Here is a 17,324-nt window from a genome sequence, read left to right as displayed (position 1 = left end):
TTACAGAAAAATACAATTTCTTAGAAAAGCAAAGTATAAACCATATTTTTGACCCAACAATCTCCCCCTTGGTTTATAGCTTTCTTTTCTTTTCTTAATTGACCCAACAAGCTCCCCCTAAAAATTAGCTGGCTTTTCTTCATAATCTTCATTGGGAGCTTGGCTTCAGCTTTAATCTTCAAATTCTTCACGACTTCAAGATGAAGTTGATGAATCTTCAATGAATGACTTCATCTTGAGCAGTTGGGCTTTTCTTCAGAATTTGGCATTGAACACACATTGGGTGAGGAGGCTTGACATACTGATTCTTGAAAAATAGCGCTTTCAGCTTGAGAATCTTCAGAGAGAACATCAGAGAGAACAAATCTTTTGGATCACTTCAGCAGGTTTAAGATAGCAGCAGACTGATTGAGGAGGCTTCAATGCAATCCGACATATAATCTTCAAGTGCAGCTTCACCTTGCTTCTGGAGTTGAAAGATTGAATGTTGAAAGAATAATCTTCATTTCTTGCTCCTTCGAATGAGAATTCTTCGATGCTAACGGACGAGGCTTTTGGCTCAGAAATTTTCAACACAAACTCCATGAGTCTTATCTATACCTGAAATCACTTTTCAAGACAAAACAAAACTAAAAGAAAATTTATCACACAATATTTTTGGGTTTTTCATATTTTCTGAACAATAAATAAAACTGAAATAACACTATTTTTTTGGATATTTTTTATTTTCTGATTTTTGTTTGGTTTTTTTTTTTTTTTTTTTTTTAATTTTTAATTCTCCCCTAATATTTAAATTAGAAGAAAACTATGAACAAATTTAACAAAAATAAAATGATATCTAACTTTAAGAGTGATTTGGGATCAAAGTTTTTAGACAGCCTTAATCCACTTGTCGGTACCTTCTATCTTCACGTCTTTCTTCTGGTCGATCGCCGGTATTGTGGTCCACTTAAACACGAAAAATTGTGACAATTTTAGGACATACTATTTGTTATAAGACAAGGTGAACCTAAGTTCCTAGATATTAAATCTGATCCTAAGTTCCTAGATACTATATCTTAAGGACCATTAAGCTGACGACGACCAGGGATATTGTTGTCCACCAAAATTGAGCAGCGAGATCTATAGACAATCTTTGAGTGTTCAATTTTAATTGTATTGGAACATGTTTCCCGCTTCCTGATATGCCCCAGTAATCAAGAACTTCCAGAGTACTCCTTACATCGGGTGAGCAGACAATCATTAAGAGAGAAGATAGATTCAGATTATTGTTAATTATAATTTTAGAGGGATTGAGAAGTAGAAGGTTGCATATGCTGTGTACTAGGTCGGATTGTGAGTCACGCAAAGGAGACAGCATATGGCTAACAGATAGGAGGAATTTCATAGATATAATTTGCAGAGAAATAGATTTGCATATGTTGCAGTCCAGGTCGGATCTCTTCCAATCACGTAAAGGAGGCAACATATGACTGACAGATAAGAAGAGAAAGAAAACAATTTTCTACAGACCTAACTCATCGGAATTTACCAGTCGCCCCATCAATACCGGAATTAAGGACAAAATCCGCACATCGAGGAAAAGTTAATCCACGGTTCCAAGTACGGGTTCATTTAATGTGACGAGTAGATTCCCATATATATCTCCCTGCTCAATCTATCCGAGCGTCGTACTGTCAGGCTAAACGGATCTAACTAGGTCAAGATTTGTCAAGTCTATGAATTTCTTAAGTTCAAATCTGCCTAGTCAAGTCCATTTAGAATCTTTCGTGCCTACCAGCGCATCAAACCCAGAGCATAGATCCTTCAACTTTGGGTACGTTACGCAGACTCAGATTGCCTGTTATCACTTGATAATATCACTTCCCAAAACATCTCACTCAAACTCATTTAATAACCAACATATTTTTGGATTTTCTGATTTTCTAATTTTTGTTTTGTTTTTATTTCTCCCCCTAAATTTGTGCATAGGAGAGAAACGAACGTAAATGCGCAAATTTAAACTATCCTAAAACAAAAATTAGTCTTTAAAGTGAATCAGCTTACGAAAAACTCAGGAGTATAGAGAAGAAAACTCAAACCGTAAGTCACCGATTGAATTTGCATCCAGAAGGTCTGAGAACAGCACGTGTAATCTCAGAACAGATCCAAAAATTCTTCACATCGTTAAGCACTAACCCCATGAGTGATCCCTTCCTTTCTTCCCTTCCCACAAAAGACACATACTCTCAAACAATGTTCTGAGTGTTGTACAGTTGAGAAATGTCTCCTATCATGTGCCTGGAACAGCCACTACCAACAAACCAAAGTCTGATGATATACCTCCATAGCTGCTCCGACACAGAGTGGGATCAGTTGGTCTTTGGAACCCAGTCCATTTTGAAACTGGGTCGACCTTTGTCATCCTTGTACGGTACTCTCTCCCATGACATATCCTGTTTATCACAAACAGAAGATGAAGAAATATTATAGTCATTAGTTGATTTGGGAGAGTGAGCCTTTGGAACCCATTTGTAGTTGGGTTTAACCCATTTCTTTTTCGATCTGATGGGTGGCTCAGTACTTGCTTTTGATCTTGATGTCGGCCGTTGAGATGACTTTGATTTTGGCTTCACGGGAGCGTCTCTTGGATTTGGCTTCTTGGCCGGCATTCCCTTCTTGTCCTTGTGGGTTTGATTCTTGACCTTCTGCGCGTTCCAGTCATCATGGTCTGAACGTGACCTTGAGGGGTTTCTTTTGAAGTATCTCCCTCTTGGCGCGTTCTGCCAGCCTTGTGCATAGTAGGGAACGTATGCGCGATTTGGACAATGTCTGGCAATGTGTCCAGGTGTTCCACAGTGAAAGCAAGTCCTTTTCTTCACTGGGAAATTGTTTCTTCCTGCCCCTGGTGGCGTATCCTTGCCTTGTCTCTTGTTTTTCGCACAGTTACAACAGGCACTCTGTTTCACTGGAATTGGTGGCCTGTATTTCTGAACAGCAGGTTGATCAGAAGCAACTGAGTTTGAAGCAACCGATTCAGAGTTCAAGGAGATGTTGGTTTGTTCAATGGTGTTCTCCTTGTTCTCATCCTCTACTACTTTACCTGCACATGTAACAGAAACATCAGGAGCATCAGGATTATCAACATTAATAATGCCTCCTGATACAAAACCAGCTGGTTTGCCATATTGAAGATGTGCCTCACTGTCAATTTCTTCTTGTGTCGAAGGGATGGATGTGTAGTTATGATTGAAAGGTGGAGGAACACTATCATACCCTAGACCCTTGTTTTGATTATCTTTGAATTTTAATTGGGTTTCAAATAAGGAGTCGACTGTCTTACTTGACGCAGTATAATTTTTGAAACTAACATCAGTTTTTCCACACTTAATTTTCAAGGCGTCAAGTTCTTCGGTTACAGCATCAAGTTGTCTCTTAATATAGTCATAATTTTCACACTTGTTGCTGAATTCTTCTTGAAGCTTCCTAAAGTCCTTTATTTTTGTTTCTAACTGGGCCTTTAGGGGTTTCTGTCCTTTCCTGAGTTGATAACCTTCATATCTCAGGTCCTCAACTTCTCTTTTTAATAAATCATTATGTTCACGAAGAAGTTTAATCGTGGCTTCACATGATTGAGAACATGAAACTTCACATGATTGAGAACAAGAAACTTCATTGACCGGAAGGTTTGTGGAACTCATTGTTTTTCGACAATTCAAAGCGTCAAGTTCTTCAATTACAGCAGCAAGACTAAGACGATTGAGATCTTTTGTCTTCTTGATGTCAGCCACGTTCATATCCCATGATTTCGGAAGTGCATTCAATAGCTTTTTGTTTATCTCAGATTTGGTCAAGAAGATCCCAGCTGTATTCATCTCAGCAGTGAGTGTGGTAAAACGCTGCAACTGAGCTTCCAGGGTTTCTCCAGGTATATAATCGAACATGTTGAAATTTTGTCTTAACATATCCTGTCTCTCTTTCATGTCTTCGTAGACCTCAAAAGCCATTAAAACACAACTAGAAGCTAAAATCAAACTTAAAAGCCAAACTTAAAAAATCAAACCGAAAATCTAAATTTGAAAATTTAAAAATCAAAGTTTAAAGACAAAGGTTAAACTTGAAAAGTCAAAGTCAATTTAGAAATTTAAAGAAAAAAAAAATTAAAAGCTAATTAATAATAATAATAATTTTTTTTTTAGCCAAAAATATAGCCTTAGAACTGAAAACGGGGTTTTTGGCCGAAAACGTATGGTCGAAAACGGGGTTTACGGTCGTAAACAGGGTTTACGGCCGGAAACGGGGTTTACGGTCGTAAACGGGGTTTTACGGCCGGAAACGGGGTTTACGGCCGGAAACGGGGTTTACGGCTGGAAAAACACGATTTTTCACCTTTTTTGCTCCAAAACTCGATCAAAAAATCGTTTTTATCAAAAACGCGAAGAACAAACCCCCCTTATTTTGCCACGATCTATCCAAAAACGCAAGAATCCTTTAAAAATAAGATCAAATAAGCTCCAGATCTGACAAAATTTACTGATACAATCCAAGCTCTGATACCAATTGTAAGTCCCTAATCTGCCTGTGTATCAATCAGATCCGTTTGATGGTGCGGAATCCCAATCAAACGGATGATGTCAGATCAAATAGAAGAGAAGGAGAAGAAGAATATGATGAATCTTGTATGTATTGATATGAATGAAGATCCGGATACAAGATTCACACACACTAACACACACTCTCTTTTCTCTCTCTCTAGAACACCTTCAAATACACACACTTAAGTTCCTTGGTGTTCATCCATCATCAATCAATTCCTCACACCCCTCACCCCTATATATATACTTGACTGGGCCACAAAATGGGTTTACGGCCGTAAACTCTGTTTACGGTCGTAAACGTGTTTACGGCCGTAAACTCAGTTTACGGTCGTAAACTCACAACGCATTACAGAAAAATACAATTTCTTAGAAAAGCAAAGTATAAACCATATTTTTGACCCAACAGGAGGTGTTCCAATGATTAAATATTTAAAAACTAAATTAGTTTAGTTCTAAAACTTCACAAACTTTGTATTTGAGTTTTAACTAAAGTCAAAGATCTTAAGATAAATTTTCTTGAACTTTTTATTTGTCTAACTACTTTTCACCATTTTAATTCGTTGAATAATCACAAAATCATGGAAAAATAGTAAGGGATCAAAAAATCTTAGAATTTTTGTAAAACTATCTCACAATATCCCTAAACTGGAAAAAATATTAAATGTCACTTTTAATCAATAAAACCTGGTTTTTTGAATTTAATTATGTTTTACACCAAGAATTCTAATTAAATAGAAAATAGAAATTAAAAATCACAAAACTTTTTATTTGTGTTCCAATTGTAGTCAAAGACTTCCACAAAATGTTTCATGAATTTTAGATAAGTGCAAAAATTTTATCAATTTAACCCCTTAAACATTCATTGAATCCAGTAAAAATAAGAAATGGTCATGGTAAAATATGCAAATTTTTGAACGGAGGTTTTATAATGCCTATAAGGTGCAAAAATTTTCAAAACTAGTTTTTAACATTCATAACTATATGTTACCATTTATTTGATCTCAACAAACATAAAATCGAAATAAATAGAAACTAGCTATAAAAATTCATGAAACTTCAAAAAATGTATTTCACCAATGAATAGGTCATCTCAGAATTTTATCAGAAGTTATTGACTTTAAAAGTATTGTATGTGAGTTATAGCTCTATTTTCTTGCAAAAATTACAATAATTCGAGAAAAATGAATTATTTTCTGAAACTTTCTAGATCATCTTATTTTATTGTTTGGATTTTGTGACAAATCGGATTTGAGCAGAAAAGAAGTTTTAGGTATTTGTTGTGAATAAATCCTTTATGAACGTTCTTAACAATGTACTTTGATCACCAAGCCTTTAAGCTTGATGTTCATCACATACATTATAATTTGAAGACCATGAACGAACTTATTTTATTCAAAATGATGTTTCTAAATGAAAAAACTTGAATGCATGTGGTTTTTGATCTTTAAAACTTGTAAAAACTTAAGTATATGGATTTCATTTAGGTTTTTGTCATTGGATTTTACCTTCTAACAACATGCATGTTGTTTTTGTTGGATTAGTGTGTAAGTCCATAACTATATTTGGTATGTACTTGACCCGGTTGGCATGGTCCATTTGGGTTGCATGGCATCATGCATTTGGATAGACTAAAATGAGAGAAATAACACTTAAGGTTTACTAATATATTATAAGTTCTAATATATTAATAAGATTATTTAATTAGTATTGATCAAGAATTAATTTGGAATTAATTAAGTGATCAAAAGGAGACTAATTAAATATATGGGTTGATTGTGTAAATCTTCCATACTTGTATAGTGGGCTAATGCTCCATGGATTATCAAGTTGGGCTAAAACGCATAGGATGCTCCATGGATGCTCCATGGTGTTTTTGTACCCATGGATCATGGAAATGAAAGGCCATGACAATTAAGGTTTACATGGTGTAACCCTAATTGTGACAAACTATATAAGCATCTTATTCTTGTCAAAATCGGCCACCATGAGAGAACTATGTGTGTATGGTGAGGGCTAGCCGATTTCATGAAGTGGTTCATTTCTCTCTAAGTTATTCCAAGTGTATTTGATGTTGTGTGAACCATTTGAGGTGTCACACTTGGGGCACTCGGCTCTTAAGCATCAAGGAATCAAGCTACATAAAAAGGTGTGTCTTCAAACTTGTTTTATTACCCAAGTATCAAAGATTGTATGCTAGACAGGGTAATACCTTGGAATATTCATATTTGCACGTATAATAGAGAAAACATAGATCCAAGGTATTTAGGGTTGCATGTATACTTAGGAGTGTTAGAATGCTCAAAACCCTAACAGTGGTATCAGAGCCTAGGTTTGTTTTCAATTATGCTTGATGCAAAGTGCTGAAAAATGCTGAAAAAATCGATTTTCGGGCTGTCTGGGCACTGGACTCGCTGAGTCCACTGATGGACTCGTTGAGTCCACTGATGGACTCGCCGAGTCCATGAGGAAACTCATCCTACTCTTCGAGTAGGTTCATACACTCAACGAGTAGGACCCCCTGACAACATATTTTCGACTTTTAAGGCTGAAATTGGACTAGAATCATTACCCTAAGCTGTTTTTGAACCTATAAACCTGTTTTTGATGTGGTAATGTTCATTCTAATCCAATTTTGAAGATAATTGTCAATAGATTCATGTTTTGTATTAGAGTAATGGTTAGTCTAATTACATGAAAAAGTTTGATTGAATTATCTAGTTCTTATGAGTTGCTTAGATTAATAGAAAAGTTATGTGAAATTGTTGTTTTCAATCCATTTTAATCTAAGAGTTGATTCTAAAATGTGTTTTTGTAACTTGTCCTCAAGTTACATGAAAAGTCACATTTAAGAATCATAAAACTCATAAATATTTCATAAGTTATGAATAAAGGAAAAGTTACATTCTTTTAGTAGTTTAAAGTCTTCCATAACTTGTCCTCAAGTTATGAAACTTGAAGAGTTTTTTGTATTAAAACTACTTTAAACACATAAGTTATGGAATTGAATAGTTTTGAATAGTTTCAAAACTTGCCCTTAAGTTTTGGAATTTGAAAAGTTTTCCCTTATGAACACTTTAATTCCAAGTTAGGCCCTTAGAATTTTAAAAGTTAAAATTCAACCCTTATACTTTATAATATTATAAGTTAATAATATATATATATGTATAAGAGCAAGTCAGTCTTACCGTTAGTAGGCCTCATTCATGAAGCCGATCTATAAGGGGGGTATAAGGTTACTGCCTATAAAATGGCAGTTTAATGGGTGTCCACTCTCACCCACCGCTTCCTTGCCTGGTAGAGGGTCGTTAGTCGAAGGGGTAGGACAAGGACTATAATTCTCCCTTCATTAGAAGTATGAATGATAAATACTAAGTAACTAAACTTTTATAAATTCCCAATCTTAGTTACTTAGGAAAATTGTGAATTTGGTGCTAACCCATGAAATTACACTTTGCACTTTGCTTTAGTCGGTTAGTGGAGCGCGTGTGGTTAATCGGCACATCGATTAAGGGGTAAATATTAAGGGTACCAAGTATATTTTCATGGTTATTCACACCTTGTTTTGTGATCCTCGGCATCCCAGTCATAAAACTTGATAGGGCACAATCGAGATTGAAACATGCCATTGAAAAGTTCAATGAATCTCAAAATATCTAGGAGTTTCAAATCCAATTAAAACCTAATATTTCTATTTCATTTTTCATGGTAGAAATTGGCGAATCGTCATTCGGCTACCTTCAAATATTCTATAGCTTGGATTACGGCATCCCTCTTCCAAGTTATAAAATATTGTGTTGGGTCCTAGCCTTAATATTTCATATTGGCTGTTATATTAAGGACTTTAAATCAACTATCTTGAATATCTCCCGAAAGATGTCTAGTTCAGACATCTATGATCTTCCCAAATCTCTTGGAAATTCACTTCCTCCACCTCCTCTAATTATTCTCCCTAACCCACAAGTTCAAGGTCACTCAAGCCCTATTGGCAAGCAAAGTCTATGTGTGCTCACATCTTGGAGATGAAGTCACATATTGACAAGCCGGGAGAGTTGGGTGTCAAAGTCTTAAGAAAGTTGGATGTTCAATCACTTTCTAAGTCACATGGTGAGTTCCTTTGGGAATACTATGAAACAGACTATGACATGACCCTTAAATGATCTTATCTATTTGCTTGGTGCTGCTGAATCAGCAATGATTTGGAGGACTAGTAAAGCAAGTTTGATTAAGAAGATCAACTTCCCAAACCTTGAATGGACATTCACAATGGTAACATTGGATATCCAGAAAAAGTTTTCTCTTCCCAATGGAAAGGGATCGGCCATAGTCAACTCGGTTGACCAAATGGTAAAGAGAAAGTCTAAGTCTGTGATAGTCCCGTGTACCATTTCCATAGAGTCCATATGTTTATATTGCCAAAGGAAGGGGCATTGGTTACAAAACTTCCTATTTACCTGAAGGATCATAGGGTTGATCAAGTCAAGATGTTTGATTCTACTTCAGGTGAAGTCCACAATCTAACTCTGTTAAGTTTCTATTCTGAGATTCTCATTACATAAAGTGAAGAAACTTTAAGGAAGTATATGTTGATTCTGATCGTGAAGATGGATTTCGATCACATGGTTCGGTGATCAGAATTGTTGAGTTGTTGCTTAGGAGTTATGATATATTTCTTAGGAATAGATAACAACAAGTTTTTCATATGCATTTGCACTGTAAGGTTAAGTTTTTTCCGCAAAGTTTTAAAATAAAATAAAAAGGTTTTAATTTTATATTTATTTTAAATATCCTTACAGTGGCATTTGTGAAAAATGGTTGTTTATATGATTCCATTGATAGCAATATTGGAAAAATAGACTTGATTCTTTCGTTTGTGGTAGTGTCATAATTTACCAAATAAGAAAAGATTCTCATCACCCAAGGTTTCAGTTGGAAAGAAACTTGGAAATCATGCAAGTTGTATAGTATGATGAATGAGAATTTTCATCTTTGGAAAATTAAGATTAATTCCTTGTTCACATGTATATGTGAGTCAAGTGAAGGACTAAGGGATCGAGTACACATTCATATGCACTGGTCAAGTCCACCACAAAAGATCGATAAGACTATTCGTCATGATTTACTAAAGTTTAGTAAATATGGTTATACTTACAAGTTTAAGAATAATTCTAAAACATTGGAAAAGTTTCGATGTATGGCAGAACGAATGAGAAGAATCAAATCAGGCAGAAGGATAAAAGTCTCTCAAATATGAAAGATGGAAGAGTACTTTAGTATCATGTTTTGTGATCATCTTAATGATTTAGAAATCATGTCACAATTAGTCCTCTAAGGACATCTTAATGTATTCCTATGGCTAAGAAGAGGAATAAAGAATTGTGGAAATGGTTAAATCAAGAAGATGATTCATACTTCGTTCCAAAACAAGTCTTAGAGTCATACTCCAAGAATATAATTTGAGTGACATATCTTAAATAAAGGTTTATAACACTTGTCAAATGTAAGACTAAAAGTGTCCTACTCTTGTACATTTGAAATTGGTAAGTTGTGATGTTTTGGATAAAACAAAGACCAACATAGGCCAATTGTGTGAAGTGTTTGTCTTGATAAAGAGTCTGCACTATCTCTTGAATATTTGACAAGTGAGTCTTATATGTCAATAGGACAGTGGGAGTCTTAGAGATCTTGGAAAAACTTCAAGATCTAATCAAGAATAAAACCTGTAGTTCATCACTAGCACACGACTTGAGGTTTATAACCTACCGTGTTGACATATTCCTACTTCTGTGCCCATTCCAGTGAAAGTTGGCTTTGCATATGAGTTCTGAGAGTTCTCAATTGGTTGCATAACAACTTGGAAGCAATGGCAGGCCCTTGTGCTGCCAGGTGGCAAGAAAGTAAGATTGAGTTCAGTCCATATGAGTTTGGATAAGAACACTTACACCATAAACAATCTATGTGTCATAAGGCTTCTCTCCGATTCATGAAAATGGTGGTGAGGAAACCCTTTCACTAAGTAGATTTTAGGTAGATATCAAGTGTGATATTTGCATTCTCAAAGTCGTTAGTGGAGCGTGTGTGGTTAACCGGCATACTAACATGGACTTGTGAGGAATGGCAAAGGTCTGAACAATTGAGACTATGATTACGGCATCCCTTTTCATAGTTCTGAAATTGTTTAGACACACATATGTGCTATCTAATGAAAGGTGTATGATCCTGATAAAGTTTTATCAAAGCATCTCGTATCATAAATTTAAACTTTGGTAAGAAAGTCAATACAGTATTGATTTCTAGAGTCCAGCTGATTTCTGAGTACATGTCAAAGATAGTGGGAGCATAAGTGTTATGCTAATAATTCTCATGTTAGTGGGAGCATGATAATTAAGATTATTATTGCAAGACAACAATCTTAATTATAGAAAACAAAAGTTTCAATTCGTGAAGTTGCAGGGGTTGACAAGTTGTTTTGCTATAATTAAGGGAGAGGAAATTATACTTCATTTCAATTCTAAAAGCTTAGATTGAGGTTTTAATCATATTTAGTCAAGGATATATATGAATTTTGTGTTGGAATGGCTCAACATAAGGAAATTCTATATATGAGTCCATTATTTGCGTTCTAAAATTCGATTATGATTACGGCATCCCTTTTCATAATCTGAATTATGAGAACTTGGCAAATAGATATAGAAATATTATAGCAAAAGACTGGTCTAGTATCATGTCTTTATGTGAGACACCATGAATCGTATCCCGTATGCTTCGGATATAGGATCGATTGCATGTGCTATAATATTCATCCGTTCTAAATTTTCCAAATGCTCAAGGCATTAAGAAGGGAAAATTCTAGAATTGGAAATGACTAAAATGATTAAGCAATTGTCGAGGACAATCTAAGGTTTACCAAAGATTGGTTGCTCAGGGACAGTTGGAAGTATAGTGTTAATTTTGGAAGGACCATATTGACATATTCTGAAAAGAGGCAACTCTTGTTCAGAAGTGATAGTCAAAATGGGAATATGGAAATGTTTCCAGAGGTGGAAATTATTCAATCTGTGTAAGATTAGAAAAACTTAATGCAAGAAGGATATTTCCATGGAGTTGATCTCCATTGGAATACTCTGTAATGTCTGTTGAGAAGTCTTTGTGACTTTGTGCATAATCATTACAAGAGGATCAATGCATATAAGTTTATAATCTAACAGATTTTGGTAAATGGCAGGGTTTGGAATTCTTGCATTTGCGGTAAGGAATTGGGATTGTGAAATGAGAATCATTGGAATTATGTTCAATCGATCTATTTCACAGAGTAAAGATCATAGACAAACTTAGTGTGCATACTTGATGTATGGCATAACTAATGTTTAGACAAACATAGTGTGCATACTTAGTGTATGGCATGACTAGTGTTTAGAAAACATAGTGTACATGCTTGGAGCATGGGACAACTATTGTTTTAATTCAAGTATAACGTTGATAGTTGAAACAGTATACAATGAATAATGGGTAATCAATATGGTGATAAATAAAAGGTGTTTTATTTATATTCATAAGTTTTGAGACCATATTGGATTCGATTATTCTTGTGTTTCACTTTGCATGTTTTGACTTCCAGAATAACCAGGTCGTTCTTCCTTAATGACTAATGTGACAACCCGAAATTTCTATTATGATCAACCATTCACTTCAATAGGAGTCAAAACTGTTTCTGCTAATTTTCAAGCTTTTTGGAATAAGTTTGAGTATTTTAAGATTAGTACTCCAGGAGATAACAGGAGAGAGGATGCTCTAGAGTTTATTGTGCAATAATAAAGTCCTAAAGGTCCAAGAGTTTGGAGTTTACGGCCTAAACAAAGGTGTTTACGGCTGTAAACCCTAAATGGGGGGTATATATATGACACTTAGTCATTATTTACCATTTTTCACATATTCAAGATCTAAACTCAATTCTCTCTCAAGTATCATCCAACAATTCTTCAAGATCTTCAACTTGTAAGTGTTTCTAGCCCTAATAAGTTGATATATTACTTAATCTAGTGATTTAACACACTTCCATCCGTGAAATCATTCCAAAAGGTTAGATCTTCAAGTTTCACCAAGAACACCAAGAACACACACTAGTGTTCTTGGACTTTTAGCACCTTTTCAAGCCTCTATCTTGTAAGTACTTCTATCCTAGAGTATAATAAGGCTTGTTACACTTCAATACATCAAGTAAACACCAAGGAAACCAAGGATCAAAGGTGTTTACGGTCCAAGAACACCTTGGACCGTAAACCCTAAAAAGGGTGCCAAAGTGTACCCTAGTCCCTTCTAAGCCTTGGAAACTTGCATAGATCCCTTCCTTAATGAGTTTAGTACTTGAAAACATCAAAAGACCATAAACCATATGGGTTTACGGCCGTAAACCCAAGGAGAATTGGTCCAGGGACCGTAAACTCCATTTAGGAGTGAAATGTTGCCCTAATCTCTTCCATAAGCTTATACTTCAAGTGGAAATGCTTCTAAGGACTTGTAGAGCTTCAAAACAACACATGGTCAAAGAAGCATGAGTTTACGGCCGTAAACTCATGGGTTTACGACCGTAAACTCAATGAGTTATGGTCATAAAACCGTAAACTCAAATAAGGGGTTCCCTTGAACCTTAAGCTCAATAGCAATGTCCTGCAACACTTAGATGCAATCCTTGGGACTTATAGCACTTATATAAAGTGTTTTACATGTCTTAGGATGTCTTAACTGTTGGGTTATGAGCATTCTAACACTCCTAAGTGTACATGCAACCCTAAATACCTTGGATCTATGTTTTCTCTATTATACATACAATTATGAACATCCAAGGTATTATCCTAATCTAGCATACAAAATAATAAATATAACAAGATAGAATACATACCTCTTTGATGTAGAATGTCATCATGAAGCTTGAGTGCCTAGTGCCCCAAGTGTGACACCTCAAATGGTTCACACAACACCAAATACACTTGGAATAACTTGAGAGAAACTTGAACACTCCTTGAAATCTTCTAGCCCTCACACTCACACATTAGTGCACGATTTCTTGAGCCATGAGATTCTTTTATATGGTGGCTATTAGGGTTACACCATGTAACTCATAACTTTACCCATTCCTTATGCTCCATGGATTTTAACCTCCATGGAATATCCATGGGTCACCCCATGGACTTAGTCCAACATAAGGAATCGTGGATCACAAGCCCACATATATAAGAATGAATGATTTACACAATCAACCCATATATTTAATTAGTCTCCTTTTGATCACTTAATTAATTCCAAATTAATTCTTGATCAATACTAATTAAATAACCTTTTTAATATATTAGAACTTATAATATATTAACCAACCTTAAGTGTTATTTCTCTCATTATAGTCTATCCAAATACATGATGCCATGCAACCCAAATGGACCATGCCGGGTCGGGTCAAGTCTTACCAATTATAGTTATGGACTTAGACATTAATCCAACAGTCTCCCACTTGGATAAGTCTAAAACTATTATTGCGCATGACTTCAGGAACCGATCAGCAATCGTAGCTCTCAAAAGCTTCTGTCGAACTCTGACCTTGTCGATGAACTCTGACCTTTGTCAATGACTTGTCCATTAGATAAGGGATCATATATTCCTCCATTCTAGATATCATATGGACTGAGACACGGATTATCAATCATTCTCTCTGTCCATTTGCTGTTTCCCGATTTCCGATTCATGATGACCGACTGATTGAACAAATCATATCAGTCATGGCTTGGCCAAGCACTCACATGTATCATCTTTAAATCATCGAGGGGCCCACATATATCGCTTTTATCCCGAAGGTAAAAGGAATGGATAAACTTCGACTCATATGGCTTGTTCTACTACTTGTTGAATCATACACAAAGGCACATTTTATAACATCGAGTTACCAATGCGTTTTCGTGCAATCAATGTATAACCAACTCATAGTAACAACTCATATCTCTAGGTTTGAAGAATATAAGATATTATCGTCTCATGATCACTCGTGATAAAATCCATGAAGTGATTCAAATGAGCGTGGGTTTAATCCAATACTCAGAACTTATGAGCACTCATGAGTGTTGTAGCACCACTTTGTCCACCAACTTGGACCTCTACAAACCAACCCATGACAGTCTTGATTCATATCTACTTCCAACATATGACCGACTGTGGATGGTTTGAATAACTTAATCATTCAGGAAGAGCGACTTAGTTATTCTGGAAGTCAAAACATGCAAAGTGAAACACAAGAATAAATGAATCAAATATGGTATCAAACCCTATGAATATAACTAAACACTTTTATTTATCACCATACTGATTACTCATTATTCATTGTTTCGGTTTTATCAACTTTATACTTGAATTTAAAACAATAGTTGTCCCATGCTCCAAGCATGTACACTATGTTTTCTAAACACTAGTCATGCCATACACCAAGTATGCATACTATGTTTGTCTATGATCTTTACTTTGTAAAATAGATCAATTGAACATCACTCCAATGATCCTCTTTTCACAGTCCCAAATCCTTACTGCAAATGCAAGAATTCCAAATTCATGCCATTTACTGAAATTTGTTAGATTCTAAACTTATATACATTGATCCTCTTAATGATTATGCACAAAGTCAGAAAGACTTGACAACAATCATTACGGAGCATTCCAAAGGAGATCAGCTCCTTGGAAACATCCTTCTTTCATTATGTTTCCTAATCTTACACAGATTGAATAATTTCTAACTTTGAAACATTTCCATATTCCATTTTGACTATCACTTCTGAACAAGAGTTGTCTCCTTATAGATTATGTCAATATGGTCCTTCCAGAATTAACATTATACTTCCAACTGTCCTTGAGCAACCAATATTTGGTAAACCTTAGATTGTCCTCGACAATTGCTTAATCATTTTAGTCATATCCAATTCTAGACCTTTTTCCCTTCATAATGCCCCAGGCATTTGGAAAATTTTAGAAAGGATGAATATAGCACATGTAATCGATCCTATATCCGAAGCATATGGGACACGATTCATGATGTCTCACATAAAGACTAAACCAGTCTTTTGCTATAATATTTCCATTTCAATTTGCCAAGTTCTCAAAATTCAGATTATGAAAAGGGATGCCGTAATCATAATCGAATTTTAGAACGCAAATAATGGACCCATATACAGAATTTCCTTATGTTGAGCCATTCCAACATGAAATTCATATATATATCCTTGATTAAATATGATTAAAATCTCAATCTAAGCTTTTAGAATTGAAATGAAATATAATTTCATCTCCCTTAATTATAGCAAAACAACTTTTTCAACCCCTGCAACCTCACGAATTGAAACTTTTGTTTTCTATAATTAACATTGCTAACTTGCAACCTTTGTCATAATTATCATGCTCCCACTAACATGATGATTATTAGCATAACACTTATGCTCCCACTAGCTTTGACATGTACTCAGAAATCAGCTGACTTTCTTACCAAAGTTCAGATTTCTGATACTAGATTGTTTTGATAAAACTTTATCAAAATCATACACCTCTCTTAGATAGCTCACATGTGTGTCTAAACAATTTTAGAACTATGAAAAGGGATGCCGTAATCAAGGTCTCAATTTTTTAGACCTTTGCCACTTCTCACAAGTCCATGTTAGTGTGCCGGTAAACCACACACGCTCCAGTAACGACTTTGAGAATGCAAATATCACAATTGCTATCTAGCTAAAATCTACTTAGTGAAAGTGTTTCCTCACCATCATTTTCATGAATCAGAGAGAAACCTTATGACACTTAGATTTAATAGTGTATGTGTTCTTATCCATGTGAATTTGTCAAAACCATAATCACAAGACAAGGTTAGTGACAAATCCAAACTCATATTGATTAAACTTGTGCAATCTTAAATTCTTGCCATTTGGCAGCTTAGGTGCCTGCCATTGCTCCCAAGTAGTTGTGCAACCAATTGAGAACTCTCAGAACTCCTATGCAAAGCCAACTTGAATAGGCACAAAAATTTCAACACGATAGGTTATAAACCTCAAGTCGTGTGCTAGTAAAGGACTTTAGGTTTTATTCTTGATTAAGTCTTGAAACTTTCAAGAGCTTTAAGACTCCCACTGTCCTCTTGACATATAAGACTCCCTTGTCAAATATTCAAGAGATAGTGCGGATTCTTTATCAAGACTAACACTTTACACAATTGGCCTAAGTTGGTCTCTGTTTGATCCAAAACATCACAACTTACCAATTTCAAATGTACAAGAGTAGATAACCTTTTACTCTTACATTTGACTAGTGTTAACAAACCCTCTTTAAGATATGTCACTCAAGTTACAATCTTGGAGTATGACTATAAGAATTGTTTTGGAACGAAGTATGACTCATCTTTTTTATTTAACCATTTCAACAATTCATGACTCCTCTTCTTAGTCATAAGAATGCACTAAGATGACTTTAGAGGACCAATTGTGATATGGTATCTTAATCATTAAGATGATCATAAACATGATACTAAAGTACTCTCCCATCTTTTCAGATTTGAGAAACTTTTATCTTTCTGCCATACTTTGATTCTTCTTATTCGTTCTGTCTCACATTGAAACTTCTCCAATGCTACAGACTTATACTTAAACTTATAAGTATAATCATATTTACTGAACTTAAGTAAATCATGACGAATAGTCTTCTTGATCTTTTGTGGTGGACTTGACCGGTGCA

Source organism: Lactuca virosa, chromosome 9 (assembly GCF_052849685.1).
Source record: "Lactuca virosa cultivar CGN04683 chromosome 9, Lactuca_virosa_CGN04683_v6, whole genome shotgun sequence".
Lineage (NCBI taxonomy): Eukaryota > Viridiplantae > Streptophyta > Magnoliopsida > Asterales > Asteraceae > Lactuca > Lactuca virosa.
The sequence above is the reverse complement of the archived record's forward strand: the minus strand, read 5'-3'. Positions refer to the sequence as shown.